Here is a 9,066-nt window from a genome sequence, read left to right as displayed (position 1 = left end):
TTCAAAAGTCGAAAGAGGGTTCACGGCAAGGATCGGCCATACAGAAGGAAGAGGACAAAGAGAACGAAGAGAAGACCATGATGGAAGCCTACCTATTAGTTTTAAACGTTGTTGTATTTGTACATGTAGAAGCAAGTCACGTTTCCCCCACAACCCCCGCCGTTAATGTTTCCCTCACACCAACTCCCCCGTGCTCAGCACTGATCAGCGAAGTTCAGATCTGGTGCACAAAATTCATGACATGGTACTCAATGTCGTATGTGATTGAATCACTGTTGGTGATTGCAATTCTCTGCATCATTGTACAGACCCTCAGGTTGAGGAAATGGAAAAGGAGAGCCTCCCGTTCCTGCCCCTCAACCATTTACGGAGTCCAATCCCCAATTTTTCGGTTTCAACAATCCCCCCAACCACTTCATGCCTAGGAAATGAATAAAGCAATATGTGAATAAAGAAGACACTAATGTATTATATTGTTCTGAACTCGACTGCCGAGTCAGAAAGTGATATGTAATGTGGTGTGAATGGATAAGGTTTTTAGACTGTAATAAAATGTTTAAAATGAGATAAGGATAGTAGTTGTGATAGGTAGAGGTTCCCGGTTATTGGTAATGCATGTCCCCTTTGACATAGCGCCAAGTAGAAATGTGAGATAAAATTTTCTTGCCATAGTTAAAGAAAGCGTAGACGCCCAGGAACTTGCTAAGGTCAGGGAACCCAAAGAGGGAACCCAAAGGCACTCGAAGAAACATGCATAGGTGATCCTTCACAATTTCTCGTGAGGATCACAAGGAGGGAATGTAGCCATCTAAGATGGACACTGGGCTACAAAATGGAGAACTGCTAAGGCTGCAGGGAAAAACAGTCTTAGTGAGGACAAACAGCTTGCAGAAGACTGTTTTGCATTCTGCATGTACAGAAACCAGTTTCTAGCCAGGTGCAGAGTTTCAGCCAAAGGTGCAAATGGGAAACAGATCTGCCAAATGAGGTGATCCAGATCCAGACCCCGGACAATAGAAACATTTAAGTATCAATGGATACTTTTCCATAGACGCCCAGACAGAATGGCGCCAAAGCAACCAACACAAAGAGCCGTAGGAACCGCCCCACCCATCGAGGAACGACCCTCAGATTGGGGAGTTTGAAAGATATCGATTGGGAGAGACCCAATCGATACCTGGCAGGTGAAAGAACCGCCCCAAAGGGCACGGACTTCTAGGACCTATAAGAGTAGGTCCCGCACATGGTTCGGTCTGCTTGCTCCGGCCCAGAGCTGTTTTGCTCCAACTGTTTTGCTCCGGCCCAGATCTGCTTTGCTCCGGCCCAGATCTGCTGCTGCTGTTTTTAGCTCCGGCCCAGACCTGTTACATCGCATCCTGACTCCAGTTTCATCACCGGCCGTTGAGCATCAGCCATCGAACTGTAAGTGCCAACACAACGATCGCTACGTGATCCAGACCTTGCTAGATCTTGACAACTTTGCGAATCAGAAAGTTGCAGACCAAGAACGGGACGAAGGCCTTGTTCCCTGACCTTGCCTGTTCCTGTCTAGATAAGTATTTAGTTGTTTAGTATTAGAGGTAAGTTAGTCTCTTTAGCGTATGCATGTGTATTTATTATATTTGTTATAATAAACACCAATCGTTTGGACTTACTAATCGGTGTATGGATTTATTACTTTGAACCTGCCCTTGATATGCTTGTGACGGTGTCTCAATACGGCACCTGGCGACTCCGAGCATAATTATATATACAGAGCCATAGTAGTGTTAAGCACACGGCCTTTAAACGGAGGCGTGTTAATCACACTCCAGTAAAACGAGCAACAATACTCCTGCTCTATATTCTCCAACCTCCAACTCTACCAGGCCTCTCGACGGTCGGCGACCTGTTTTTAATCCAGTCCCCTCTAATATTTCTAGCTCCATGGCAGTAAATAGTTGCTGGCCATAGCAAAAGTTGGGATGCATAGACTGAAGATTAATCATAACTTTTACGTGTTCTAACCCAGGTGCTATTGTTATGAATCCATCAGTTGGGGTCAGGACTAAGCCATGCCTGTTGCGTAGCTGGTGAGATGCTCATCACATTTAGGTTTGGGGATTGACCCTGGTCGTTTTTACCTCAATATTTATTGGCACGGTAGGGGCTTTGGCCTCTCTCCTATCTTTATCTGGTGAGGTCTTTGTCTTTTAAAATATCCTACTTGGTTTTAAACTCTAGTGTCGATTGGCTCACTTCTTTTCCTTGATACCTAGCTGTCAATTGATTCTCAGTATGGTTAGATGACTGACAGGGGTCAATACAGTGAATCTCTGTCCGGCTCCCTTTACCTCGATATTTCACATTAGGCTATTTGGATTATTTAATTGATGTATTGATTCATCATTTTAAAATACAGTGTCATCATTCCTCGGGGTTCAGGTCCTTTATCCCACCATTCTCTTGCTCCCGTGATTCCGTTGATTCTTGGCTCCCAATTCATATATGGTGTAACTTTTTCTGAGTTGCATGTAATCTGGAGAAGTTGCCACCTAGGAACATACAATGTCCCGTTGGCACATACATCTTCAGTCCCAGTATAACAAAAGCCTATATTACTCCTCCCTCTTGTGTCTCTCATTACGCTTTCAGCATCTCGGCACACCCGCATGTCATTGGCATACGTGCAATTTTTAGTTCTTGATGGTCTTGTGTTGTGCGCCTCCTGTGATGTCCTGTGAGGTTAGTGTTGGTGGTTGCACCTGGAGGTGAAGTGGGGCCCCAAGAAGTGCTGACAACAGGACTCTGTGGGTTTAAACAGATACATTTTGGCTCTCAATATCATACCATTCGTATCATCTCCACTTGTTCTTTCACTTCACCCTCCTGGTTCCTTGAACCCATTCCCTGGGCTACTCTTGTGGCCAATTTCAGATCCATATCCAATCTTGTTCTATTAAATTTTCCGCAGCCTTATTGGCCCAGCTATTACCTCACTGTGCTTTACTCTCGATCTCTCTGTGGGCTTGTATTTTAATCACGGCTGATTTCTGAGGGGCAGTGGTGGCTAGAATTAGGTCTCATATTGTACCTGTTCCCCATGAGAAGTTACAAACCCCCACCAGCTTCAGGTTATCATGTAATCATGTCGTCATGTACATGGGGCAGCACAGTGGTTATCACAGTTGCTTCAGGGTCCCAGGTTTGATTACCGGCTTGGGTCACTGTCTGTTCGGAGTCTGCATGTGGTTGCATGGGTTTCCTCCGGGTGCTCTGGTTTCCTCCCACAGTCCAAAGATGTGCAGGTTAGGTGGATTGGCTATGCTAAATTTCCCTGAGTGTTCAGAAATGGTTAGGTGGTGTTATGGGGATAGGGTGGAGTATGGGGTTAGGTAGGGTGCTCTTTCCAAGGGCCGATGCAGACTCGATGGGCCGAATGGCCTCCTTCTGCACTGTAAATTCTATAATCTTTCTATGTACCCTGAAGGATCAATTTAGATACATTTTTGCTTTCCTTTGCCCCACTTCCAGGCTCTAGTCAGAGATAACAAGTCAGTCATTTGAGTGGAGTTATTACCAGGAATCTGTTCTCCTGCAATAATTGTGTCCTCCTCATCCACCACTGCCCATGCAGTGCGGAGCTTACTCCCTACATAGTTTCTGGCTCCACCAAGTCCCCAGTTGTTCCCTCAGTGACTTCCACTGCACATTCATACTCCGTTCCTTGCACTGTCAATCCTCCTGCAGGATTTCCTCTCGTATCCCTTCTGATGTCTACATGTTTAGCCCCTGGTAAAATGTTCCCTTATCTGCTTGAGCGCTGCCCGCCAGATGCGTTCAATCTTCCAGCATTCAAGGGCGAGACAATAGTTGGGGGGGGGGGATTATAGAGGATTATTTTTCCCATCAATGTAAGGGTTTTCAAAGCCCTTATTGCCCATGAGGCACACGCTAGGGCTTGCATACCTTTTGACTACCGAATCCATTTGGGCAGAATGATATCTCACCAGTTTTAATCTATCCCCCTGTTGTTGGATCACTACAGTGACTTACGTTCCATCATCCACCCAACAGAAGATGTGGAATGGTCTGGTGAGGGCTGGCAGCCCCAGGGACATGCTTGTTTTAAATCAGAAAAAGCCTGCACCTCTTTCACACACCCCTCCCCCCCCCCCCCCCCCCCCCCCCCCCACTCAATCCTTTCTTTGCTAACCCTTCCTCATAGTTCCTGCAGTAGTTAAATAATCCCAGCACTTGTCTGACTCCTTTCACTGTGCTGTTTTCCGTGATTATCTCATAGGCTATATATGTGGGAGGGGGCAAGTCAAATCTGGCAACTGTGATGCCGACTTTGTTGCTAGGACTTGTCTAACATTGGTAAATGTGACCTTGCACTTCTTCATCTATTCTATCTTTTATAACTTCTCATTAAATGCCTTTCACTGGATTTTAAATTGGGCCGACTATTGCTGCAATATTGCAAGTCTGGCAAATAAATTCTCAAATTTTGGAAGCTACTGCAAATTTTGTTCCACCTATAGTGTCCTGTAAAGTAAAACACAAAAGATCCATTCTGCTTGGGGTAAAATGGGTTAATTAGTCTGAACATATTTGACAATTCAAACTTAAAATTCTCAATTCCTGTAAAAAAAATATAAATACATCTTCAACTGTTAACAGGCAAAGGTTAAGTTGCTGCTATTTGAAAGGGGCGGGGTTAAAGGTTTTCAACTGGACATCATTACATCATCACTGTTATGGGCCATCCTTAGAAACTCCAAAGTGTATTTTGAAGTTCACCTGACCTCACCTTTGATATTGAATGTGGCTAGGATGAGCACGAGCCTTCACTTCAGGTCTGATTCACAAGACCTCCTCGGCGCTTTTATCAAATTCAAAGTTTATTATAAGAATGTAGTTAACAAATATAGAACACATAGCAAGAAATTATCAATTACAAACATGAAAAACACATAACAGCCACAGTAATCTATGTGTATAACTGTTAATGAATCCCCCTTAGCTCTTCCAATTCAATAACAAATCCAATAAAACCAAAACCCCTTTCAAGGGTGTGTCCCAGCACACTGTAATCTCACTTGAATGGGACTGGTCCTTTCCCTGAGATTCTGATCCAGTTTCCAACCAGCCGATTCAAAACTCCTTCAGGAAAGCGACTCTTAGCTTTAAGGTTACCAAGGCAGTTTTCCACCCAATGTGCTTTCAGTTCACTTGAACAGCTTTAAAATAAAACTGAGAAAACAGGGAAACTTGCTGCAGCTTAACGCAGTGCTTTCCAACACCTTCTTCTTCTGCAGTCCAAACGGACAAACAGTAAATGAAACCAAACCTCTCTAATCTGATAGCCATAACCCAGCTCCATCAACAAATGACATCACTGAAGCCGTGCTGCAAGCCATGTGGTAAAACAAAACTTTTCTTAAAGGGACACTCGCATGACACCACCCCTCTTTGTTTCAACCTAACCAGAAACACGATGAGGGACCCATTTAATATTCTCGACTTTGCACCCCTTGTTTTTTTCCCTCTTGATCGCATCATTTTTCCCCCCCTGTCTGTGCGGAGACTACACGTTCTCCCTGTTTCTGCGTGGGTTTCCTCTGAGTTCTCCAGTTTCCTCCCACAGTCCAAAGACATGCAGGTTAGGTGGATTTTCCATGCTAAATTGCCCTTCGTGTCCAAAAACAAGGTTAGGTGGGTTGCTGGGTTACAGGGATAGGGTGGAGGTGTGGGCTAAGTAGGGTGATCTTTCCAAGAGCCGGTGCAGACTGGTTCCTTCAGTGCCTCCTTCTGCACTGAGAATTCTATGACCCACCATTTGAAAAGGGGCTATCAGTACCAGAGTGGAGTTCAGCTGCCCCTCCCTCGAAGTCATAATCAGTTATGTTTCTGGGTGGGAGCAATCAGCTGCAGTGACCTGCTAGGAGAGGTCATCAAACATTTATTCCTGAAAGGGGTTATTTGAACCTTGCAGCCCTTTTTTTTTTGCACAGCAGGATGTCTGTTGGAATTCACCTTGTTTTCATATTTTATCATTTCAAATGCTTTCGGGCAAGGAAAAGGTGGTGAAGGTGATGCACGAACATATCCAGACAAGGGCCAGGATTCTCCCCTACCCGGCGGGGCGGGGGCCCCCGGCGTATTGGAGTGGCGTCAACCACTCCGGCACCGGGCCTCCCCAAAGGTGCGGAATTCACCGCACCTTTAGGGGCCAAGCCCTCACATTGAGGGGCTAGGCCCACACCAGAGTGGTTGCCACGCCGCCGACCGGCGCGAACGGCCTTTGGCGCCCCGCCAGCTGGGGCCGAAAGGCCTTCGCCGGCCGGCGGAAGTCTGCGCATGCGCCGGTGCGTCAGCGGTTGCTGACGTCATGCCGGTGCATGCGCCCCCACCAAGAACCCTGGAGCCCGCCAGCGCCATCAATCCTTCCGGCACCAGAGGTGTTTTGATTCCCGCCGGTGGGAGAGGCATGTCAGCGGCGGGACTTCAGCCTATCGCGGGCCGGAGAATCGCCACGGGGGGCCCGCCGACCGGCGTGGCGCGATTCCTGCACCCACCGATTCCCGGCTGGCGGAGAATTCAGGCCACGGCGGGGGTGGGATTGACGCCGGCCCAAGGGGGGCGGGGGGGGGGGGGGGGGGGGGGGGGTCGGAGAATTCCGCCCATGGAATGTAAGAACAGTGCCTTTGCTACTGCAGAGATAAAATTGTGATAAGAAGATGATCAAATAAATAATTATTTGGGTTGCAGAAAAACACAAGCTTGTTCTGAGTCAAGGTCATAATATAAGTTTGCAGTGATCCAATTTGAATTCTTCAAAATACGTTACAAGTGAAATTTGGTTAAGTGACTAAAGTACAATCAGTTTAAAGGCAAAAAGCAAAGGTTAACTATTTCAGCAGACAACTGATTGATTTTTAAATTGCCCAGAAACTTATTTGTCTAAATTATTCAATATAAGGTTTAATTGCTGATCTATGGGAACTCAATGACGCCAATTCGAAGCAGAAATTTTAAGCACGCTCCAGAGGAATTTGGAACAAATGGGAGAATTTATTGTGCTATGGCAACATCCCTGTAAGGGAACAGAGGCTTTGTAGGTCATCACGAGTTTCGGTGAAAATGTGTTTGAGATCTGAATTTTCCTTTGTCTGGAGCAGCAAGAGAAGGCTGATGATGTACCTTCCCCCTCCCCATTTGGTCACAAACCTAATTTTGGGTCAACTTTCACCTCCTCAGCCTCCAACTCTGTCATATTATCCACTCATGTATATCATGAGATGCAGACAGGCAGTGATTGACACACGTGATAACCAATGATAACCAACGACACAGAACAACCAATCACCAGACAGGACACCACCACTATAAAGCCCACAGGGCATTAAGGCTCTCCCTCTCTCACAGGACATGGCTAGGGAGATAGTCGCAGTGCACAGGCCAATGAACATCATCACCATGTGATAGAGAGCTAGTCTGGTCAAGCCAGTAGGAGGTTATCAGTTAGGTTAATAGAGTGTCAACCCACAGCAGATTATGTACAGCAATCAACAGGTTCAATAAAATAGTGTTGGACCATCTTCTGTGTCGGAAATCTGCTTCTCGTTTTACTGCATCCAGTTGCAGTCGTGTTAGACCAACATAGATAACACATCATGGTACCAGAGAGTTATTAACTCTAACGAACCTACCTCGAGTGAATCTGAAATGACCAGCACGCAGCCATCCAGTGACATAGAAAAGATCCAACTTCCTCCGCAACTCCGGATCTCCGGCAACCTCGGCGCCAATTGGAAAGTCTTCAAACAAAAGTTCCTCCTGTATATCGAGACCTCCGACCTCGAGGCAGCATCGGATGCCCGAAAGATCGCGCTGTTCCTGTCGACTGCGGGGACCATGCCATCCACATCTATAACTCACTCACGTTTGCCGATAGCGAAGACAAGACGAAGTTCAAGACGGTTCTGCTGAAATTCGAAAACCACTGCGACATTGAGGTGAATGAGAGCTTTGAACGCTACATCTACCAACAGAGGCTTCAGGGTAAGGATGAACCTTTTCAGTCCTTCCTGACCCATCTCCGCATTCTAGCGCAGTTGACAATATTGACATGTAATTATGACTCGATGGCTGATTCCATGATCCGGGATCAGATCGTTTTCGGGGTCCAGTCCGACTCCCTGCGGGAGCAGCTCCTCAAAATCAAAATCGAACAGTTGACCCTTTCCGTCGCCATTGAGACGTGCGTTGTCCATGAGCATGCCAGGAATCGTTACTCCCGCATCAGGGTGGCAGAAAATGCAAAACTAGTCTCCCACGAGGCAGAGAGGGTGCAGGCCATCGCAAAAATGCAAGGCCTGAGCATCGAGGAGAGTGGCTGTTTCGCGCGCCTTTCCCGGGTCCTTCTGCATGGACTGGGTGGACGACGAGGCCGAAGACCCCGATGCGCATGTGTGAACGTCGGCCGACCGCACTGCGCATGCGCGAGGGCGCACGGAACGCGCTGACGTCTGCATCATGACGTGTCCAAATTGTGGCTCCGCCCATTTAAAGCGGCAATGTCCAGCCAAAGGAAGGTGATGTCTGCAGCGTGGAAAGCCTGGGCATTACGCGGCCTTATGCAGGTCCGCTCCACCGACCAACAGCCAGCGATCCCAGCTGCAGCGCAGACCTGTCCGCTGCGTACAACAAGGCATGCAGGATTCAGATCCCGACAACCCAACGGACCCCGATGCTGACTGCCTCGAGTCTCCATATCAGGTGGGCATAATCACCACGCGCGAGCTGGCCTCCACCGTGCCTGCAAACCGCCTTTCAATTCTCACTGTGGATCCTGATGACGAGTGGTGTGCTGTCGTCACGGCTAACCAGTCTCGCATCCGATTTAAATTGGACACTGGTGCATCTGCAAACCTCATATCACAGTCAGACCTCGACAGCATCTGAGACCAACCTAGCATTCTTCCACCAGCCTGCCAGCTCCTTGACTACAATGGCAATGCCATAGCTGCCAGTGGATCGTGTCAGCTAGGTGCATCTCACAAGGCAATCAAAGTGACGTTA

The sequence above is a fragment of the Scyliorhinus canicula genome, chromosome 18 (genome assembly GCF_902713615.1).
Source record: "Scyliorhinus canicula chromosome 18, sScyCan1.1, whole genome shotgun sequence".
NCBI lineage: Eukaryota > Metazoa > Chordata > Chondrichthyes > Carcharhiniformes > Scyliorhinidae > Scyliorhinus > Scyliorhinus canicula.
The sequence above is the reverse complement of the archived record's forward strand: the minus strand, read 5'-3'. Positions refer to the sequence as shown.